The sequence below is a fragment of the Otolemur garnettii genome, unplaced genomic scaffold (assembly GCF_000181295.1).
Source record: "Otolemur garnettii isolate 467f Iridium unplaced genomic scaffold, OtoGar3 scaffold00020, whole genome shotgun sequence".
Lineage (NCBI taxonomy): Eukaryota > Metazoa > Chordata > Mammalia > Primates > Galagidae > Otolemur > Otolemur garnettii.
Window position 1 is genome coordinate 9,098,933 of NW_003852415.1, and position 25,095 is coordinate 9,124,027.

Here is a 25,095-nt window from a genome sequence, read left to right on the forward strand (position 1 = left end):
CACCTCTTTAAGTTATACATCAACCACCTCTTTAATTTTCAGTACCAGACCACATGTATGTACCAGCACAGGAGGCCTAATCCTTTATGTTGACTGTTGATCAGCTCCATATGTTGACCAGTTTGTTATAGTCCATTGGGTGGTCAACTTATAGATTCTACACAGAGGGTGCCTGTATATAGAAACACACACACAGAGATATGTAAAGAGAGTTATTTTAAGGTATTAGTTCACACGATTACACAAGCTAAGCCCCACAATCTGTTGTCCACAAGTGGGAAAACAAGGAAAGTTGGCAATATAGTTTGGAGGCCTGAGAGCCAGATGGTGTAGACTTCACTCTGAGTATGAAGGCCTAAGAACCCGGACCTTCATGGGCAGAAGATTGGTATTCCAGCTCAAGTGGTCAGGTAGATAACCAGCCAATCATCCCTTCCTCTAATGTTTTGTTTCTATATAGGCCCTGTACAAGTGTACAGGTGATACCCTGACACCCCTATATTGGAGGAGGACATCTAATACTACTTTACTGAGTCCACTGATTCAAATGTTAATATCTTCCAGAAGCAATGTTCAACCAGATACCTGGGCATACTATCACTTAGTCAAATTGACATGTAAAATTAACTATCACTCTGAGTATCATAATCATTTAAAGAAGCTCACAAAACTTGAAGTTATCACATCTCCCTTAGGGTGCCTATGTATTCTGTACTCTATTCTTTTTTTGGCTGAGGCTGGGTTTGAACCCACCACCTCCAGCATATGAGGCCAGCACCCTACTCCTCTGAGCCACAGGCACCACCCTGTACTTTATTCTTAATATTTACTTGGATAAATAGGAGTATGTTGGGTGTATCAGAAATTTACAATGAACACAGAGTACTTGTGTTTAAATTTGCTGTCAATGTTTAGAGCTTGAAGCTAGATATTACTGGATGGGTCAAGTTACTTTCAGCTTCAAATAACAAAAAGATAAGATGACTTCAGCATCCCGGCAACTAGATCCCAGGTTTTCTTATACCTTCCATGTGACTATCCTCAGTGTATTGACTTTGTAAGATATTGGTCCTTATGCTTCCAAGAGAGGCTGCCATAGTGGAATACATTGTATCAGTACCCAGCTATAGCCAGAGATAGTAAACAGGGGGTGGGGGGTGGATTTTTCTTCATTGAGAATTTTTTATTAGCATATTTACTATAAGGAAGAACATTTCCTAGAAGCTCTATTTCAGTAGACTTATCCCAGTGATATTATTTAATATATCTCATGATGACACCAACACCAGTCATTGGTAAAGGGAATGTAATTTCATGTTTGGCTTAGAACGATCACAATTTTTCTCTCCAGCTGAATAGAATTTCTTCATCTAGGTACATATCCATGCAAAACAACAATGTAAGAGCTATAATAACAAAAGTCACATTTAAACAAAATCAGAACATAAAAGTAAGACAGAGGGAAGGTGGGTGATTCATTATTAGGAAAATTGCCACACCTACCTACTTACTTGTTCACGTCTTTTGCCCATTTTTAAATGAAGTTGTCTGATGCTTTCTCGATAATTTACATGAGTTCTTTGTAGATTCTGGTTATTAGCCATTTATTCTGGTTATTACCCCTTTATTAATACTATGGCAATAGTATTCTTAGTAACTTACAATAATATTCTTCTATTGAAAATACTGGGTGTCCATTAATATGTATGCTATTATCTATGTACCATAGTCATGACCTTTATGATATCAATGGTGTTACTGTTGGGTTGGTAGATAAACAAGAGCTGCACATCAGACCAAATAATTGTCACAAGGTTACTCAGAAAAGTAATGCATTGATTTGTTGCCTATGTGACCAAAGCCTCATGCACTATAATCCCATCACCTCTATCACAAATCTTTTTTTTTTTTTTTTGAGACAGTGCCTCAAGCTGTCCCCCTGGGCAGAGTGCCGTGGCATTACAGCTCACAGCAACCTCCAACTCCTGGGCTCAAGCGAGTCTCCTGCCTCCGCCTCCCAAGTAGCTGGGACCACAGGCGCCCGCCACAACACCCGGCTATTTTTGGGTTGCAGCCATCATTGTTGTTTGGCGGGTCCAGGCTGGGGATTCGAACCCGCCACCTTAGGTGTAGGTGGCTGGCGCCTTAGCCGGTTGAGCTATAGGCGCCGAGCCTATCACAAATCTTATTGAAGAAATGTTAAGAAGATATTTCTATCATTAGGCGCATACAAATAGACATAAATAATGACTCTTTCTCTGTCCTGGGCATGGACTTACTTTACCTAGTCTAATTTTAGTAACTTGGGAAATCTGTAGACCTTTAAAGTCCACAAATAGGCTTGGCACCTATGGCTCAAGTGGCTAAGGCACCAGCCACATACACCTAAGGTGGTGGGTTCGAATCCAGCTCGGGCCTGCCAAACAACAATGATGGCTGCAACCAAAAATTAGCCAGGTGTTGTGGTGGGTGCCTGTGGTCCCAGCTACTTGGGAGGCTGAGGCAGGAGACTAACTTGAGCCCAGGGGTTGGAGGTTGCTGTGAGCTGTGATGCCACATCACTCTACCCAGGGGGACAGCTTGAGGCTCTGTCTCAAAATAAATAAATAAATAAATAAAGTCCACAAATAACTGATTGCATCATTTAAAAAAATGATTCTTGGTTTAGATATTTTTACAACTTAAAATTTCCTGCAATGGTAGCTTTTGTATTCACCATACAGTATGAATTTCACTTTGCTTCATCATAATGCTCAAAATTTCTAAACTGTTATTTCAAATGGTAGATTGTAGATGTGCTAATTGACAGTCCAAGATCATAGCAGCCCTAACTAAATTGCCCTCTTTATACTGTAAATGACCCAGAGGGTTCAAAATTTATGTTCCTATTTAGTAGAACATCTATCATTTGTTATGTCACTATGAACAATCTTAGTCTTCAAATATTAGGATCCTATCCCTTCAAATAGTGACCTTGTCTTTTTACCCACTAATTTATTCAAATAGAACTTAGCATAATATTAATGGATATAGGTCAAGAATATATGATAAGGATATATTTAGCAGTGTTAAGATCAAGGGTTAAAGAGACTAAAGAGCTGAGTTATGAGGAGATGCTTTAAGGCAGAAAGAAATTGAATATGATTAAAGGAAAAAATCAGTAAAGTTCAGTGAAAACCCGAAGAGGAAGTTAGATAGAGTTAGCCACTTTATGTTTACATTTCTATAGCATCATTCTGAACCAAGAAAGCACAAAGCATCACAAATTAACTTTATTTAAAATGTGTGCAATGTTCTACTCTGAAATATACCACCTTATAGCTGGGACAAAGACCTGAAGTAGATTAGCAAATAACCTAACAATGGGAAAAATAGATAATTGCAATAATGACCAATTAAATTTCATACCAGACCTAGGTGAATGCAAGTGAAGAAATGCATGACAAATCAGAATTTTCATCTTCTTATCATTTACAAGCATGAAATGGCCATGCTTCTCAAGAAATAGAGACAGAATAGAATAAAATTTGAAACAAGCGACAGCTTATGAATTATTTCCATTAATGCCTTTTGAATCTCCTTAAGCTTTCTCTCCAAGGAAAGATGATATAACCATTTACATCATGGAGATTATTTAATTTTTTTTTTCATTTTAGTTACTACTAATCCAAGAAACCTGGAAAAGGTATCTTGAATCCAAGTTGCTTTCATGTATGACTAGCTTAACAATATGGAGATTTCAGATTATTGAAGGACACATTTTCTTTCAGATAAAGCATCGTTTTCACAGAATACTATTATCAGACATCTGGCAGTTCTCTGGCCTTCTAAATAAGAGCCTTGCTCAGCATATGTGGGAATTGAGAGACTGCACACATCAGTTAAACTAGAATTCAGATAGTCAGCCAACATGTGGAAGACATCAGCAAGTTATTCCAATGATCTCACATTGGCAAATATGGTGCTCTGACTGTTTCCAGAATAAACAGATCATTCTGCATGAGTGTTGCACACCCCTGTGTGAACATGTGTAGACACAAAGGGCTTTGAATAAATAGAGTAATAGGACAGAACATTGGCCCAAGAAAGAGAGAAGATGTATACTTTTGGAAGATTATAACCATCTAAGGTAACCCACACCATTGCTCCGATAGTTGAGCCATAAAGATGGGCACTCAGTCAAAGGAAAAATATTGAAGGGGGAGAAGAGTGAGCAAGTGCAGGTAGAATCAATTTTCCACATCACCTAAATTCCATTCACATGTTGGGTGAGGCCCACTAAAAAGAGAAGGATGAGGAAAACGTGACATCTAAATGACCTTCTCTTAAGATTTATCTTGATAAAATATATAATGCAATTGGTGTTGCTGGTGTGAAAAGGTCAGGACAAAAAATGCATTGCATGTTTAGGTAGTAACAATACTGGCCTTTTATTTCCTGAAGGCATTTGATTGTGTCCTTTTGCTGACAAGCTCCCTTATGAATAATATTGCTGTGAGAGGAAAAATATCTGCTTATTGAAAGTCTTGACCAAAGAAAGCAGGAAATACTTGGGCATAGTAAGGCTTTGGACTTTCTTCAAGGACTCCTGGGAGTCAAGATGGAGATTTGGCCTGACGCATGTTATTTGGAACATTACTTTTGATTTAGAAATACAGTTAGAAATGCTACCACCCCCAAGAAAGACAGACATACCAGCCTTTCATTCATTTTCCTTTTCAAAATATCCAAGTTATATTTTACAGAACTTTTGGGAAGAAATCAAACATTCAGACTGCAGTTTGAGGCATTCTCTGAATTGGGGAAAATAATATCCTACCAAGAATAAGAAAATGAATCATCCCACTATCTGCTACCTACTGTCTACACACAAAGCCATACCCTTAAGTGATTTTATGTTTCATTCAACTGATACTGTGTCAATAGTTCCATAAGTTCATCTGTAAAATGGAGCCGATAAATCATCAAAAAATTTTTTTAGTACAGGTTGGGCCTAGGTGCTTGTTTGATCTCAGTTAAATGATCTTTAAACAAGGCACAATTTGGTGATGAATCGCCTATTTTAGTAAATGCAAATTTTAGTCACAAGGAAATTGGATGTCAGTGAGGAGATATTTACTTTATTTCTTTTGGGTTTTATTGTTTTTGCTATTATTTTCCTTTAATGTTGCATAAAAATATATCACGTAGGACAGGATAAGTGCAAATTAACTTTGCTCTTCTGCTAAACTTCTAAAATGGTATTAGTCAAGAGCACATTCATCTAAGTGTAAGAGAGAACCAAAATTGCTATGGTCTATGTAAGAAAGGAATCTATGTATTGCCCACATCAGTGGGAGTAAGCAACACATTACTGCATGTAAGAGCTGACCGTGAAGTCCACAGAGACCTAGTTTATTTACAGCTGACTATTTCACAATCCATTTAGTATGGACCTTATTCTTATGGTCCCAGATTGTGAAATCAGTGTCTTAGACAACTCAAAGATGATAGAGAAGAAGGAGATGCTAAGAGCATGTGCCAGGAGCATCTGAAAGACAATCTGATAATATAGCATGAGAATCTCACATTTATGTCCTGTTGACAAATGATGAGCCACACATCTAAGTCTAGCGACAAAGAAGGCTGACAAATTTGTTCATTATTCCAGGTGTCTTAGATTCCATTATTTTGGAAGAAAGGTACATTGAAGGACAAACAATTGTTATCCGTCTACCCTACAATATGTCTAATTTGGAAGCCTATGACAAGCAATCCATGTTTTTCTCTCCAACAGTCTAATCAGCAAGCAGAACTAGCTCAAACAACTCTCTGACTTATTTATTAATATTCTATGAGAGAATAAATGAGTAGATAAAATTTTCACAGTGTTACTCTTCAGCTCATAAATTCTCAAGAAAAACTAATGTGCACCATAATGTTCATTTTTATATAATCTTGTTTACTGTATGAATTGCCTTGGGTTTTCACAGATTTTGCACTTGGATACTTCAAATATGTTTATTGAGTTAACGTAAGAAGCTTTTAATGATCATAAGATCCAAATCCTTCCATTGAAATTCCTGTTAAGTGCAGTATTTTTACACATGACAAAAATGAGATCCAGAGAGTAAGTTAATATAAATTGCATATAGTTAACACCTGTTGATCTTCTGAATATGCAAACTGATGGTTTTTCTATTTTTATATTCTGACTTATTTGCAGCATGAACCCAGAAGTCTTGAGATTTTCTAAATTCAGAACACACTAAATTAGATAGTATGAGAGCAATTAATCAAAAATTCAAAATATGGTTGTATCTAGTGCCTCAGTTCCAAAGTACATAAAACTTTTTTAATAATTAACAATTTTTAATAATTAATAGTTAATAGACAAAGAATTACCTACCAAATTTTAAAACAGGGAAAAGTAAAGTTTTTCATTTCTTCTGAATTAAAAAAAAAAGACTTTGATTTAATGTTTAAGTTTATGCTTTTAAATTCACCTCAGCTAGAAGATAGTTACAGCTTTTGGGAAAAATAAAATGAAAAACCATATCCTTCCCCATAAGTGTGGAGTCGAAATGTCATGGGAAGGTTGGAACTTTTAGAAAAGGTGGGCCTTAATCTTCTTACATATGAAGTATTTTGATGATGCAGACTATTACCTCAAACATTCTTTCTTAACTTTTTGTGTCATAACTACATTTTTGAAACTACCAGGAACTGGTCATTAAAAACAAACAAACAATAAAATTCACTAAAGTTCAGTGCCATTTTTGTCACTCCAGAAACAAAGTTTGTCTTAGAAGTGTACGTCATAACAAAATGTGTCTTATTTCAAGCATTCAACTTTGGAAAGATCATCTCACTTATAGAGAAGGAAATAATGGCTTACTTCATGCACTCATATCTTTTCAAGAGCAAAAGTAGTAGCCACAAAAATACACAAGTGTCTACCTAGAAGAACAAAAATCATTTTACAACAAGGACATTTGTAGCAAAATCTTTATTGCAGTCCAATTCATAATTGCCAAGTCAAGGAAGCAACTCAGATACCACAACCCATGAATGGATCAACAAATTGTGGTGTATGCATACCACGGAAAACTATGCAGCCATAAAAGGATGGAGACTTTATATATTTTATATTTACTTGGATGGAGTTGAAATATATCAAGTTGAAGTACCTCAAGAATGGGGAAAAAAGTAATCAATGTACTCAATATTATTATGAAACCAATATAAAAACATGCTCTTTTATGAATGACAAAACACAAATATAGTCTGACATGGGGGAAGGAGGGAGGGAAAGGGAGAAGGTGTTTAGTGGGAGGAGGAAAGGCATTTGAAGGGATCTCTGCTAATGTGCACAATGTGAGAGTACATTTCTAAACTGTAAATGTCTTACCACAAAAATAAGTGGGGTGATGGTTATATTAATCTGCATAGTTTAAGCATTCCATGTTGTATATCAAATCATCACATTGTACCCCATAAATATATACAGTTATGATTTAATAAAAAAAAAAACAGAAAGATTCAGTATTAAAAAAAAATACACACATGGCTTATCCTTGCTGCTGGGTAATTATGTTTACTCTTTTCAGATTAGATCCTTTCATCTGAGAGGAACAAATAAACTCTGTCTAAGACTTAAGCACCTGTCAGGCTGTTCTGAAAGGGTTTTCTAAGGTTTTGGGATGCCTTAGATTAGGATCCTCAAAGGAAATCAAACTAAGTTCATATAAAAACTATTTTAATTCCATATTCCCTTCTGATTGACAGGAAGTAAATGAAAAGTCTTGATATCATTACTATTTGGTGATGATTCAGTAGGGATTCGAAATGAAAGCCAGTTATCTTACTTCATACACTTCATAGTCACCATTCTAGGAACATTCTAGAACTTGGGAGGAAAAAAAATCCTACAGCATTTTATGAAATTCACTAATGCTTCTGAACATAGAAAATTACATATTGAGAGAGAAAAGGGGACAAATAATCTGCCTTGTATAAATTAATACAGTTGAATATAGCCTATTCTAAAAGTGTTTGATGTAATAAAATTCTAATTATATCAAAAAAATCTCATTCATTAATGCCACAGTTAATTTATTTTTAAATTAATCACTCAGACTAAGTTACATGAGAAGCTACTCTGTGCTATTCACTCTAATAGATGCTCCTAATACAGAGGTAGCCATCACAAAACTTATTTTCAAATGGAATAATTGAGTGTGTATTAAGCATTTAACAAAGTCAGCACATAAGAAAAAAGTTATCAGTAAAAATTACCAATATTATAATAATAATGATGGAAGTTATCAGTAAACATTACCAATAGTATAATAATAATGATGGAAGTTGTCAGTAAACACTACCAATATTATAATAATAATGATGAATTTCATTATTATTATTGGAGTTCTCCATGGGGATGAACTAGGAAATCTAATTTTTGACAGGGAAACTTTATTTATTTATTTTTATTTTTATTTTTTTTTGAGATAGAGTCTTTCTCTGTTGCTCTGGGTAGAGGACGATGGTGTCAGCCTAGCTCACAGCAACCTCAAACTTCTGGGCTCGAGTGATCCTCCTGCCTCAGCCTCCTAAGTAGCTGGGACAATAGGCATGTACCACCACTCCAGGTTAACTTCTCTATTTTAGGTAGAGAAAGGGTCTTGGTTTTGTTCAGGCTGCTCTTGAACTCCTGAGCTCAAGGAATCCTCCTGGCTCAGCCTCCCAGAGTGCTAGGATTACAGGTGTGAGCCACCATGCCTAGCCCAAGACAGGAGACTATTTCAATTCACACCTAAATAGGTAATTACTGCACATCTATGTAGTGCATCATTACAGATAGGATTCATGGGCTATGTTGAAAATTCATGATAATGAATTAGCATTTAAAGTATTTATTGGGGGTGCTTGTAAAAAAAGAATGTCTATGGTAAAGAGAAAGAGGCCAGTAGAAAAGAGAGAATAATTGGCTGTAAAGAAGTCCCAGGCTTCATCCAGTTTTCTGGGAGGGCTCTGAAGCTCCAGTGTCAGTTCTGAGTTGTCAAAAGTGGTGATAATGGATAAAGCTATTCTAGTCATTGCATCAACAAGTCATTGGTTGTGGGCAGCTAATGGAAATGAAGCAAGAGCCTGGATAAGGTGATTATCTTCCAACAAGATAAAATCCTTGAGAAGGGTGGCACATGAAAGCCTTAGCCAATACTAATTTCCAAGGAGAATTTTTCGGTCTGAAAGCAAATCTAGACAACACAGCAAATTACACATTACAGTTCACCCTTTGTGTTGGTTTAATTTTTATGCTTACGTTTTGGGAGTAGCTTCTCCAGGATCCAGGACTGTTTTCTGAGGGAAACAAATTCTGAGAAGATTTATGCAAAAAACTATAACTCCAAAGACAGAGCTGAGCATAAGGCCACAACCAAGAGTCCACGTTTCCTACTTTAGTACCATTTCTAGATTTAGCTTGACCTGTTCCTCTGTTAATTTGGGTGACGGAACTAGTAGGGTGACACAGATCCTTGTTGTGAAGTATCTGAGTCCTATGCACCACGTCATTCTCAGGCCATGCCAGCTACATTTGTACATTTGGCCCTCAAGTCAATCAGCTGAGATATAAAAACACATTTCTCTTAGAATAAAGCTAAAGTAAGCTTTAGTTTCTATTTAGAATTCATTTTCTCGTATTGTCCCTTATTTCCTCTTTATTTCTTCTTTGGAGTAAAACTTAAGGAAGATTAAGTCTACTTTAGCTTTGTTCCAGTTTCTGTGTGAAGAACAAATTATAGGCAGGCAAGGATGAAAGTGGAAGAGCCGCAGAATGGGAAAGAATATGGGGGTGCAAGCCAAGCTGGTTGTCAAATAGGTGGGAAAATTCTGCATGTATTTTGATGATGGAGCCAAGAATTTTGTGGATAGAGTGAATGTGAGTCATAAGATGAGTATCAGAGATGAGAATGATTGTTTTCTAAATTGAGAACAACTTGAGAACTCTATTTTATGGCAGAAAGCTGATTTTATTTACCAAAAAAAATTATCTTAGAAACAAGGTATTCTGCGCTTGTAGAAAGTGGGATTTCCAGTTCAGCAAAATATCTGATATTAATACTAAACCTTCTTTTCTAGTAATATACTGTACCAACCACTTGGCTGATACCACATGTCATCATATACTGGATCTACTGGCCAAATGCACTTCAAAAGAGTTTTATAAATAGAATAAGAAAATTCACAAATGACCCCACTAGACTTCATTGGCTTTATTTCTTACCAGTTTTCCCTTATATTTTCTGCTCTAGTAATAAAGAACAGATTGTATTCCCTGGAAAGATCACCTCTATGCAAAGTTCTTCATCCCTCACAACCTGCCTTTGAAACTATGATGTTCATTCCTCCAGAAGATCTTTTTTTCACATCTCTAAGACTTCCACTCTGGCCTAAAGTTCTCAGGGTATTGAGAGCTGACATGTCTAATGGCATTTTTCTGATTGTATTCCAATTAAATTCTCTCTCTAGACCTAGAGCTTCCTGAAGACAGAAAATTAATCTAATCAATTCTAAAATCCCTAGATTTGAATACTGTGGGAATTTTATGGTATAAAGAAAGCATCCAACAAACATTTTTTACATGTTCAGGTGACTCATATTTGATTTTTAAAGGAAAGATTACACTTTCTACTTCATAGTGGATTGGGCAAAACATTTGGGAGTAAACCTAAAACAGATGTTTAAACTTCAGTGTTCAAAACAATTACCTAAAAAGTTCATCAAAAATAAAGGTCAACGAACCATGTTTCTGGAGATTCTGATTTTGTGTTTCAAGTGGGGCCACTGATGATTTTGATGTAGATTTTTGTGGGACTCACTGGCATTCGAGAAGAAAAAAACTCCTATATAAGCAATTCAAGCAGCATAATTGGCAGATAAAAGTATAAAAAGGAGAAAAAATCTGAATTCTTATTTTTGTTACAAAAGGTCAAAATGTATGTATAGCAAAAATGCTTCTAAAGGGGGCTAAAATAGACTCCATTATGAATAATACATGTATATGTCATTTCACATTCTTGTAGCTACACATTTAAGAGACTTTATTCTGAAAAGTCCACTTAGACAACATTTATTGAAAGTTCTATTTTTTACACATTTTAGCCATCAAACTATTTATAATTATATAAAGAATTTTAATTTTGAGGTTACTGCTGAATGTATTTGAGCTGAGATCTTAATTTTAATGAATTTCACAATAAGATACCTTTCTTAAAAGGATTTAGCTTTTCAAACTCTTAAAGATAGGCTTTGTACTTAGAAATCAGGTACACTTCCATCAATTTCTCTTCCTATGGAGAGGCATAAATGTCAGCACTCTCCAGATAAATTTATGACTTGATTTCTGTTAAGCTCAAATTGTCTTCCTATTGTTTTGCTAAGAAAGAAAATAATAGTTTTTTCCAGAGGAAAACATTCCTAAAACTGAGGTGTTTTTCAAATCTATCTTTGAACAAGAAAAGAACTGACAAGTATAACCATCCAGAGTGAAAACACCCAGAGATATATTAGATTCTTCATTTTTTAGCAACATACGAAGACACCAAGCTAAAATGTCTCCAGGAAAAATTGAAATACTATGTGTTAATATTTCTATTTCTATTGTATTAGTCAGTTGTAAGTAAATGGCCAGGGGGCTTTCAGTTTACTTAGGACACAAAATGCTACCTGTACATATGATGTCTTTGGGAGTTAAAAATATATATTGCAAGGAACTCTTTTTTTTTTTTTTTTCCTTTAAGAACAGATCTCACATTTCCTTTGAACTACCTTGAAGTGCCAATAAATTAAACTAAACTGGTAAATATGTGGACAGGTGGCGGGAACCACTCAGATATGAGTGTTACCCAAATTCCCTTCAGGTACATTTTATTTATTGTACTATACTAGCGGGCTTCATGCCTCTATTCTGAGGCAAACGATCATTTAGCAGTGTACAGCCATCATACATTGCTATAAAACCCCAAATAAGCAAATGGGAAATGGAAGTAGAATTTATGATGAATCTCTCAGTTCCTCATTTCATTACTTTTGGCTTATCAAGGCAGACTTCAAATGACTTTCCCGAATCTAATACCTCCCCACTTTATTTCCTTCTGTAACTATAGGCAGATTAATTCTCCTAAAACTCCACTTGTTCACGTCACCTTATATTTAAGAGTCCATATGACTAATCATTACTTATAACCTAAAGAATATGCTGCATTCTTTCCTGGCTATGCATTTAATCTCACCATCTATTCATTCATATTATGGATGCTTATTGAGCTTTGAGGTTGATTAAAAAACATGGCCACAATATTCTTCAGTGTCTTCCATTAAGAAGTAGCATTGGTTTTCCAACTCTTTGGACCTGGGCTGATGACAGACGTGACCTGCTTTGATCAGTAAGTGCTGCAGAAGTAATATTGTACAACTTCTCAGGCTAGGGTATAGGAGATTCTGTGTTTACCTTCTTGGAATGTGGTCCTGAAAATACCCCATAGGGAAGACACTCTAACCTGATAGAGATGAGATGCCATCTAGAGGAGAAATGAGGCATCGTCGATGACAGCCACACCAGTAAAGTCTTGCTGGAACTTCCAGCTCAGCTGACCCTCCACCTAAGGGCAACCATAGGAGTGAGCCTGGGCAAAACCAGCAGAGAAACTGCCCACTTAATTCTCCAGATTGTTATTATAATAATGATAGTACAATTTTGTTTGAAACCACTAAGCATTCGTTCGTATGCATTGGTAGTTGGATGCATCAGGCGTGTGCTAGACACATTTCAAGATGCCAGGTATGAATTAATAAAAAAGGTAGAGAAGGAGCTTCATTTCATAGAGCTGAAAGTCTAGGAAGCAGAGAAGAAGGAAAATAAAAAATACACAAGAAAATGCCACAAATAAGCATTTCAAGTAGTGACACATTTTGCACAGAGAATTTAAACAGGGTAATATCAAAGAGACAGTCTGAAGTGAGGAAAGCCCGTTCTGAGGTAGTAAATGAGGGCTCTAGACCTGGACCAAGCCTGTAAGAGTCATGGTTCAAGGGCGTATTGTTTTAATTTTGTTTTTGTTGTTACTGTTTTGCTTTTAATAAGTGCGAATGCTTCTAAGTGAACATGCCCTCTTTATTTAGATCACAAGCTCCCCCACTCCCTAGTGTCTTCCATCTAGACTCTTCATACATGTTTTATGCAGCTGAATCTGAAGTTTCCTTTTTGCCTGTAAGGTTTTGGTTTGTACAATTCCCCCCACATAGACCACGGTGTTTCTTTCTCTCTACTTCCTACAGCCCTGCTACTCCTATAAGACTTAGCTAAAATCTCATTCTGCCAATAATGTCACCTCTTCAGGCCCCAAGCTTAACCTCAAAAGGACATCCTCTTTGAAACTGTAAAATAGAGATTGTATCTCTCACTAGAGGGTATAGTATCTATCATGCTGGTTCTGGTGAATGTTAGAGGTAATTTATATAAAGTGCCCGGCATAGCTCCTGGCATAGCACAATTAAATAATGATAGAAATCATTATCGTCACCACCACTACCACCACCATCATCATATTTAATCCCTTATTCATTTAAATTTTATGAATTTAGTGCCTTTAATGGATCAGTTTTGGTGCTAGTTGCTGGGAAAAGAGAAATGAATGATCTCTTCTAAAGAATTATGTTCTTCACCTAATGTAACAATTATAATCAGTCCAGCACTTGGATCAGGATGCCTGGGGCCCTGTGCTTTGGAGGACCCCTATCTATCCCTTTCCAAGTGGTGCCGCCCTCCATGCAGCCTGGAGTCCAGAGGGCCAAGGAAACATGCTCACTCACGGGCCCCTCGTAGACCAGGGCTGCTCAAATTAGCTACGGTGAAGAACAGGTTTTTCTTTTGTCCTTTAATTTCCAAACTGCTGTGAACAAATGCTTCTGTAAACTATAATAAAAAGTAATTAACAGGGGGGCACCTGTGACTCAGTTGGGTAGGGTGCGGGTCCCATATACTGAGGGTGGTGGGTTTGAACCCGGCCCCGGGCAAACTGCAACAACAAGAACAACAAAAAAGCCAGGCGTTGTGGCGGGCACCTGTAGTCCCAGCTACTTGGGAGGCTGAGGCAAGAGAATCGCCTAAACCCAAGAGCTGGAGGTTGCTGTGAGCTGTGACACTACAGCACTCTACCGAGGGCTACGAAGTAAGACTGTCTCTGAAAAGAAAAAGAATAATTACCAGAGAAATGAAATTTTAAAGATAGACATATAAAACACAGCTCCAATTTTTTATTATTAATATCAATACATTAAATTACTTTACCAAATTGCATCAAAGTTTCCACCCTTACCTTCTTAGAGATGATAACAAACTGTCCACAAACATGCAATCATCTGTAGACTGCATTGTGAGTAGCAAAGCTGTAGTAAAAACTGTGGTCTAGGTTCCTAAGACCCCAGAATTCCATCCCCAAATAAGCAACAAGTACCAGATGTTTGGTTTAAATAACCACAATAGAAAGGCAAAGGACAGAGTGAATTTAGGAATTAATACTGAGGTGGAAATCTAGAATATCAATTTCTGCCTATAATATGATTTGGTTCTTATTCAACTTTAAACCAAAATGTTTTGGTGCCTCTAAAATGTGGGAAGAATTGGCCTGTACTTGTGCTTAGAGCCAAACTAGTATAGGGCCTCACTGATAATTTAGAATATTCCAAGCTTCTGCTCCTTCGCCAGTCCTATCATTTCATTATTTTTATTTATTTATTCATTTATCCTTTTTTTTCTTTTTTTTTTTTTTTTTGAGACAGAGTCTCACTTTGTCACCTTTGGTAGAGTGCCCTGACATCACAGCTCACAGCAGCCTCAAACTGTAGGGCTCAAGTGATTCTCTTGCTTCAGCTTCCCAAGTAGCTTGGACTATAGTCACCTGCTACAACTCCTGGCTATTTTTAGAGATGAGTTCTTGCTCTGGCCCAAGCTGGTCTTGAACCTGTGAGCTCAGGCAATCCACCTGCCTGGACCTGCCAAGTGCTGGGATTACAGGTATGAGCCACTGCACCCTGCTTCATTTCTATATTTTTATTTTTGTCTGTACAATATGTACATTCTTAGCTCTTCACTAACCTGAAAGTAGTAACTGCTATTTAGTCTTGCCCCCGTACCACACACTACTAGTTCTTTAGGACAGTTAACACGGAAGGTTATGAAAAGCAAAAGGTTATGATCCTCTAAAAGTGTCTCAAACACTTTTCCAGAATGACATGGTGAATTAATGAGGTCACCAAGGAGATATTTTAAATACCCCTGGGAAATATCATACCATCTGCTGGATACATCAAAAACTATTAGATCTAAGTAGTTCACAACTTCAAAATGAGATCAAACTGTTTTTTGTATGTGTAACATCATAACTGTGCAAAACTTTTCTGGAGGTTGCTGAGATAAAAATTAAGCATCACATGAAAATCCACAAAATGGTGGAACAAAAATGATGGTGTTAGATACTAACCAGATTGGAAATGCTGAGAAGCTGTGCAGTGTGCACAAGTGCACACCTCTCCAATGTATCTGACTACCTATACACAAAATAAAAATGGTTTTCTTTGAATTTATGTTACTATTTCTTAAATAGCTACTATGTTGAGAGGGCATAAACACTAAGATTCTTGGCTATCACTACTTAGTAATAAGTGAAACTGTGTGGCAATTCTCCTGTACTAGGGCATTGCCAAAAAATTAGTTGAATGGTTATGGTACCATGGACGGAAAAGTTTGGGCATCTCTTGTATAAGATATTTAAATCACGAATTTAGAGCCCTCCGTTTGCTTACTCTTAGGCCTTTGCAGAGTTCTCTGAGCCCTGAAGGAGAAATGAACTCTCTTCCTGCCAAGATGGCTACTGGTGTGCTGATTAGAGACCTACCACATCATCACATGAGAGGAATCACGGGTGAGGTATATGGGGGAAGCTCAGTGAAACAGAGGACAACATGAGCTGCTGGATGTCCTCAGTCAAAGTCATGTACAGACATGGCCAGCTGGAGCAAGGTACGTCCGTGGCAGCAAGATGTGCCTTCTGATTTTGCCTGACCTGCAGAAAAATGCACCTATGTTTAAAAGCATGAAAGACAAAATCAAGGCTAAGGGTCCAGCCAGGGAAGGGTGCTGTTCTGTAGGCACTGGGAGCTGCGAGAGGAAGAGGATGTGGAGTGGGACATAGAAGCACCTTCCAGAAGTGAAGATAATTTTCTCTGTTGAACAGAACTTTGCCCTTTTTTTCTTTTAGTTTATCTGAGTTTATGGGAGTGGATGTTTGTGTGTATGTCATAAGTTTTCTTTTGACATCTTTTTTCTTTATACTGGGAAAATGTTAAAATAAATTTAAAAAATCTGGTTGTTTCATTTGGTTAAAAAATATATTTAAATCTCATCTTTATGAGTGATAGCAAGATCTTGGTCAACTTACTGTATTGCCAAACTTCAGTAAGGATGAACTCAAATAATTCTTAGAGCATCGTCTGGTATACAGTAAGCTCTTAATAAGTGTTATCTTTTGTTATTATTATATTCTGTTTTTTTCATTTTCAACTCCAGTTTACATTTTTTAAGATACCAAGATACTTCTTAAACCAAGTATCAGAACTGATGCTTTGTGACTTAAAAAATCATTTCAAGATAATAATTTTTATTAAAAAAATATAGTGTATTCTAACAGAGGCTACAGATACCCCATCTATTGGTTACAGTAGGTGATAATTAGATGAATGGATGCACTAGACTACATTTTTCTTGTTTTGCCATTTTCTACTTTATTTGAAAAAGGCAGCTTTAGAGAAATTGGCAGAGGTGCTGCTAAGAACACAGCTGGGTAGAAATATATCATGAACAAAGCTATAAAAAGACAGTTTCTCTGTTTGTCTGAATCTCTTAGCTACATGGTTAGTGATGCCTAACAAGGAAGACTAAAAAATGCATATAGAGGCAGCTTTATGGAACCGACAGGCAGGATGCCATTAGTGTGAGCGCTTTTTTCTCCAGCCTCAGGTAAAAGCAACTGCCTGATTGAAATCCTTTCCTGGGAGTGAACAAAGCAGTGGAAGTGGAGAAGCTGAGTTGATATTCAAGCCGGCTTCCAGGTGGGAGAGGTCGGGAAGGATAACCCCAAAGCACTCTCCACATCAGAGCCAAACCACTGCCTCCTGCTTAAGTGTGCTCTTTCCTTGCGGCTGCCTCTATGTATTTACCAAACAAAAAGTGCCCTAACGTAATCGTCCAGCAGAGCCTCTCTCTTCCTCCCATGGCCCTGCTTCCTTAACTGTCCTCTGTCCTCTCAAGTTGAACATATAGAACATGTGGCCGTCATGCCCTGGCTTCTATAACATGTCCCTTTCTTGACTTTCTACAGCAAGGGTCAGCAAATTATTTTTGTGAAGGGTGAGAGATGAATACTGTGGGCTTTGTGGACCACTAGCTTCTGTTACTCAGCTACTGTAGTGCAAAAGCAGCCAGGGACAATACCTATGCAAATGAGTGCAGCTGCATTTTTAATAAAGCTTTATTTACAAAAGCAGACTGACCACTGGCTGGAGTTGATCCACGGGTCATAATTTGCTGACTCCTTTTCTAGGGTTTGAAAAAGTAAGAATCTCAATGATTGGGATGACTACTCAGGTGAACTTAGGATATGAGGATGTTAGAAAGATTTGAGAGATAGTAAAAATTGAAAATCAAGAAGTCAATGATCAATTTTCTTTAATTCATTCTTTTTTGCAAATTGTACCACTTGCATGCTCCCTACTCAGGGTATCTCCTTCCACATGAAGCAGCTCTTTTCTTTCTCTTTCCCCTCATTCATTCCTCCCAAACAGTAGAGCAGTAGTTTAATCCTATTACTAATTCTGAAAGAAAAACATAGTTTAGCTTTTTCCTCTTGCATTATGGTTGGGAGCAAGGTGCTCCGGGCAGCTTTTATTTTTTGTTTGCAGAGCAGGGTGAGGATCTCCCAGGCTATGTTAATCAGCCTGGTTTTAAGTATAAATTTTAGGGTGTTCATTGCCTGTAGATCTAAGCCCCATGTTTTCTACCTCAAACTTTATCAGTAATAAGGGTGATAATTTTGTCCCTGTGTGGCTTAGTCCTTTATCTTATTTCCTGATCAGTTTAGACAGAGGTGGAAAAGTGGGATACTCTCTAGCGAGCTGACTTAGAGACCTCAGAATTGAACACAGCAAACACGGGCAGTGCTCCATAGCAACCACCGGGGGAAATAGGTATGTCTGGAGCAAATTAAAGACTTATATAAACTGCTAAGGACGAAGGGTAAAAATCAAAATAGCCAACCGAGAATATCACAGATAAATGTCTATTCTTGGGAGTGGGAAGGTGGTTTCAACAGGGAGAAAAAAACTCCACGAGGAAGTAACATTCGAGTTGAGCTGCAAAGGATAAGCAGGTTCACTAGGCAAGAATGAGACCAAAAGGTCTTCTGAGTATTAAAAACAGAAGGACAAAGGCCCTGATTACACCAAAGATCACATCATAGTCCACGGACAGAGATAAGACACGAGGAATGATAGCAGAGAGGCAGCAAGATCCAGTACTTAAATCCTCTAGGTATTATTTAAATGGCCATGGAGAGCTATTGAAGATTTTAATGGTCCTAGATAGTACTGTTCGTGGAGTACTTATTTTTTATTAAAGAAATTACTCTGGATACTTGGATGAAAATGTTACAATCAGGGGCAAAAGTGGATGATCTAGGGCCTAATGAGCAAATCTTTAAAATCTCCTTGCTCCTTTTCACATTCTTTAATGATCTCACTTCACATTTTACTGAGAAGATAAAAGATTAGAAGAAAACGTGCACAAGCCATCGCCTCCGTTCAAATGCCTGCCGCGCTACCCTTCTCCTCCTCCTCCCCTTGTGATACTATGGACGGGAAAGTCCCTCCTATGCAAAGCTCATTCCTCTCTCTGTTCCTCTAACTAGATGTCATTCTTACATCCCCCTTCTTCAATCAACCCTTCCATTTATCTATTCATAAGTAAAGCTTTAAAGGTTAACTCTACTTGCTGTTTACTGCCACTTGCCCAGGTTTTTCTTGAACTAACCCCAGTCGTTATGCCTTAGTTCCTACCAATCTACTCCAATAGCTTTTTTATTTTTTATTTTTTGAGACTGAGCCTCAAGCTATCCCCCTGGGTAGAGTGCCATGGCATCAGAGCTCATAGTAACCTCTGACTCCTGGGCTCAAGCGAGTCTCCTGCCTCAGCCTCCCAAGTAGCTGGGACTACAGGCACCCGCCACAACGCCCGGCCATTTTTTAGTTGCAGCCATCGTTGTTTGGCGGGCCGGGCTGGGGATTCGAACCTGCCACCTTAGGTGTATGTGGCTGGTGCCTTAGCCGCTTGAGCCACAGGCGCCGAGCCACTCTCCAATAACTTTTATCAAAGTCACTAATAGCATCCACATTAAACAATTCAAACTTATTAGACACATCACTAGACAGTTGATCACTACCCCCTGCCTTCGTGAGATGCTTTTTTGATCTTGGTTTCTGGGATTCTATTCCTCTTGTTTTCTCTCCTCTCTATATTGGCTGACCTTGATGCCTCAACATCCAAACCTTCTAAATTTAGAACACTTCAAAACTCAGTCCTTAGATTTTTCTTTTCATCCTTTCCTTTCAGTTCTGTTCTTTTTGCTTTCCTTCTCTGTCTAAATAAACCCCCTTGTGATTTTCATCTACTCTCCAGACTTCAGATCTCATCTATGTTCTTTGCTAACTTCAGATTTGAATCACTTTCTGGAATACTTAGCTCTTATGCTTGACTGTGTGTGCAAATTTGCTCTCAATTGAACAATTAATTCTTAGATTAAACTGCCCCTGTTGTAGAATTCCTTGGCACATGGAAACTCTGTTTTCCCTACTTAATAAATGCTTGCTGTCCTTTACACCTCTGTGTCTCTCCCAGACACATCCAACCTATCAGCAAATGCTTTTGGTTATGGCATCCTCAAACTACAGCCCGCGGGCCACATGCAGCCTGCCCAGGACATTTACCCAGCCTGCCAGGTGTTTTTGCTGCCCCTGCCTGTCCTGCTTAGCTGCTGCTTGTCCTTTGAAACTATAGTCCAGCCCTCCAATGGTCTGAGGGACAGTGAACTTGCTCCCTGTTTAAAAAGTTTGAGGACTCCTGGTTATAGCCTCAAAATATGACCAGAATCAAATGACTTCTCAGTTTCTCTACAATTACCATTTGGTCTCAGGCCAATTCTCAAATATTGTCGACTCTATGTGCTATGGTTCCCTACTATTCTCCTGGTTTCTTTCCTTGCCTTTCTACATCTCTTCTCCACATATTTAGCAGAAAAAGTGAATGAAAGAATGATATTCTCTGCTCAAAACTCTCTGGGCAGTGCCCGTAGCGCAGTAGGTAGAGCACTGACCACATAAACCGAGGCTGGTGGGTTTGAACCTGGCCCAGGCCAGCTAAAACAACTGACAATTGCAACAACAAAAATAGCCAGGCATTGTGGTGGGCACCTGTAGCCCCAGCTGTTTGGGAGGCTGAAGCATAAGAATCACTTGAGCCCAAGAGTTTAAGGTTGTTGTGAGCTATGACGCCATAACACTCTACCCAAGGCGACAGCTTGAGACTCTGTCTCTCAAAAAAAGAAAAGAAAAAAATATACAACAAACAATAAAACAAAACAAAACTCTCAAAGGTTATCTGTCTTATTTGGAATAAAATAAAAATATCTAACCCAAGTCTACAATGCCTTAAATGTTCTAGCCTCCACTCCCCTCTCCAACCACATAGGCTACATTCATCCTCTCCCTCACTGCATTGCAGCCATACTGGGATCCTTGGTGCTCCTTGGATAAACCTCTTACCTCAGAGTCTTTATATAAGTTTTTCTGTTTTCCTAGACATTCTTTTGTCATGTATCTACATTTTTCTCTCATAATTGCTTTTTTCTTCAATTGTTGTTTTGTTTTATTGATAATTCACAGTAAGAATTATATATCAAAAGGCTTTTTTTCTCCAATTTTTGTTTTGTTTTACTGATAATTCAAAGTAAGAATTATGTAGCAAAAGGTAATTATATATTAACCTTTATAAATTAGTTACATAAACACATACACACTAATAAAGGACAAGAAAATCATAAAACAATGTTTGCCATCATTTTTTGCTATGTGAATTAGTCACTTAGAATTTTTTTTTTTTGGCATCCTACTATTTTCTATTTTATTAAAAGTGCTGCCTTTGACTCATGAAACTATTTCATGACCCCCAAATATTCTGTTGAGAAAAGTTCTTTAATAAAATGGTGTGTGCCTAATAGTCATCCTTTGCTATATTTATTTTGCTTTACTTTTTATGATAGATAGCATTTATTTTCACCTGATGGCTCCATAATTACTCATTTATTCACTTTATGCACCCTATCTCACATGACTATAGAAACTCTGTTTTGTTCAGGACCGTGTGTTCTGTATCTATCACAATGACAGATATTTAGAAGGTGCTCATAGACATGTGTCGATAAACTAAGCAAGAATATATTTCTGAGATATTTAATGGGTTAAATTGACACAAATTTCTGATACATTTGATTTGAGACATAAGAAGAAATCACAAGGAATTTCTCTATGATCTTGTCTTTCAGTTAGCTAAATAGTGGTATTATTCCCTAAAGGTAAATATTCTGCTTGGGACAAAGTATCTGAAGGAAGAATGTGAGTTTGGACTCATTGAGGTTGAAATGTTTTAGAACATTTAAATGAAGACATCAAGCCCTAAATCAAACCCTTAAAGAAAATTCACATGTCCCATCAGGACATTCAAATTCAAAAGTTCAGGTTCAATATGATATTTTTGAGTCATCTTCTTCTTTCTCATTTCTCTCTCTCTCCACAGCTTTTTCCTTAAGTCACAAATCTAAGTATATAGATTATCCCCTCTTCCACATGTTTTGAAATATGAGGTTATACTTTCTCATCTTAGAAACCATGTAAGATCATATTTTTAAAATGTTAAAATGTGTATGGTTATGTAGATAAATAAAAAGATGAAATTTCCTTCACTTTTCCTGTCAAGACATATAGAAATCCACCATAGTGTTGTCAAGAGGTATTTGACTTTATAACTCAGAAATTGGATGGGTCAGATATGGGATAAATTTGGGCTAGAGACTCCTCTTGCTGTTGATGTGAATGAATATCCCTAGGGTTGGGGCTCAAAACTTAAAACTGACATCTTGGGCTTTCTGGACAGAGCTGTGTTGGTGGGGATTGTGAGTGAGTCAAACAATAGTGTCCTTTAGTATAATAATGAAGATGATGTTGTTTTTTTGAGCCCAGCCACTGTCTCTAGGGCTACACCTCCCTGTTGCTCTCAGCTCTTAATACAACATTAAAAATAAATAAATAAATAAATAAAACAAAAACAGCTATTAAAAAAAGGGTTGTATCAAAAAGAATTTGAGGCAACATTCTCTGAATGTTCATTAATAGCATTTGTACATGGTAGGGAAAATACAATTTTGATTAAGTATGTTTGAGATTTCAGGGTTAAACATAATCATATGGGTTGACTTCCCCAGGACTCTTCAATATATGATAATATGCATTTTAAGTCTCCAGGAAAATGAACAAACATTCAGATGATCAAAAACACTTTGGGAAAGAAATCTTTTTTGTTAGGAAATATTTTAAGAAATAATCCATGAGGAATATTTTGAGATATGTTGCTATGAATTATTTTGGGACGGTAGCTATATGAAGTGTAACATTCTTAAAAATGAAAATATAATCAAGAAAGACACAGATTGTGGTGAAAAGATCAATGGGCCTACTTTTCATCCCCAACTCTGGCTGTGAACACTGTGGCTTTTTATTTGTAAAAGACGTAACAGTTCTGATAAAATAGAGAACTTTAAAAAAAATTGTTATGTTTTGAAGTGTCACAAAATTTTCAGAGATCTGAAAAGTTTTTTTTTAAGTTTCGAGTATCTTGTTTTTCACTTAATTTTTTCCCCATGTTGTCTTATTCACCTTTTTTTTCTAACTTGAAACACTTTGAAGTCACCCATTCCTATTTAGTCCAGACATTATTGCCCGTGGACTCTTATATTTCACAACTGAGATGATTACAAGGCCTTCTGTAATAGTTAAACTTGAAATATGACTTTCAAAGCAAGATTAAATTTTTTTTTATTTTTTAATATCTATGGCTAGAATTTAATGACTCCTCTGAGGGAAAATTATCTTTATTTTAGTCAAGGCCAAATCTCTCACCAAAGCCACCATGTTGACACCCCTTCATAGCTGCCTGTGCATCTCCATTTCCACATTTTAGGGGATCAGATCCAAATTCATTCATTAGAAAAAGAAAGAATCTGGTTGTAGAAGGGAGGTCTTAATGATCATAGGACTTCCAGGTTTGTTTTTGTTGTTGTTATAGATAAAATTTAACAGTGAAAAGGGAACAGTAATATTCTCATTTTAATCCATATTCTTTAAATGAGGATTTGGTCTCATTTGAGTATTTTATGCAACTATGAGCTAAGCTGAGAGATGAAGATGATGACCAGGTGAGGTGTGCAGTTAATAGAAGAAAGAGGTACACATCATTGTTATAAAGTTTTAAAATAATTGCTATGCTCTAAATGCTGTAGCATATTGAAAATAGTTTTGTTATTTACCAAGCATACAATGCCTAAGCAACTTGCTGTGCAGGAATTACCTATCACTAAAAACAAAGAACATTTGACAAACGTGTATCCAAGCATAGCACACAAAGCTAAACAGAGAATTCTGGTAATCGGCAATGTCCACGTGACTGTTCAACTGATAATGATGACCTGCATGTGAAGAAACTATGCCAAGTTGTGGAAAGAACTGCCTGAAAAGAGGAGGGACGACAGTGATTGGCATTCACATAGAGCCTAGAAGTCATTGATTTCACCAGACTGGAAAACCTCACAATTCATGGGACATTCACTGGGTAGAACACACAGAAGGTTTTTATCTTGGTAGGGTGAGAAAAATTGCCCTGGACTGAGTGTAGCTCTGGCTCCTCCTAACACATCATGAATGCAAGATCTGCTCTTCTGCCAAAAATCAAACTCTTTCCAAGTTTGTGGTCCAGAACAAAGCTCTGAATCATGTCCCAGAACACAATTCATAAACACGGCTAGGAATTTTTAAAACTCTAGCTCCCAACAAGGTGAAATTCAAAAATGCCTCACATCCAGTGAGAAGCAAAAAAGTGAGAAGATACCACCCAAATCAAACTAGAACTGGCATAAATTTATAATTAATAAAGTTATTAAAACAGAGATATATACTGGGAACTGGTGGGAGAGAATAAACAAGGTGGGGCTCTCCTGAAGTTAGAGGGCTCCATTCACAGCATTATTTTTCTTACTTTGTTCTCCCACAACCCTCCAGTAATTAGAGAGGGGCATGAGTGAATTTATACCCCAACTTCCTGCGTTGTCAGATGGGACAACTCTGAGGGTTACCTTATGTCTCCTAGGAGCTCCCTAATGGGAATGATTTCCAATTGCTCACAGTGCATCCTGTCTTGGTAATATACTCTTTACTTTTCTTCTCTACCTTACTTTCTTACTTTTCTAATTGTATCTCACTTCTTAAATGAAATCTCTGGACTCAAATCCTTGCCTTGGGGTCAACATGTGGAAAAATCCAGGCTCTAACAATGACTATTTTGAAAATTTTATATTAAATACCTAACTGAAGTGCTTGCTGCCTTAGAAAAACAAGCATGAGCTGAGTCAAAATCCCCATGACTTAGGCTCAGGTTTCCTTTTCTAATATGCATTAGTATATTTAAGATAAACAAATAATATTCACCTTCATTTTATTCTCTATCCTATAAATCACTGTCTCCTTTTTCATTACATGCTCTGTGTGGGAGCAGCAGTGGAGGGGCCTGAGCTGTCCGTTCTCTTTCTTGCTCAAGCACTAGCATCTTCCATCAAACTTAGCTTTTAATGGTGTTGGCATAAAAATAGAGACATATATCTATGGAACAGAAGAGAGAAC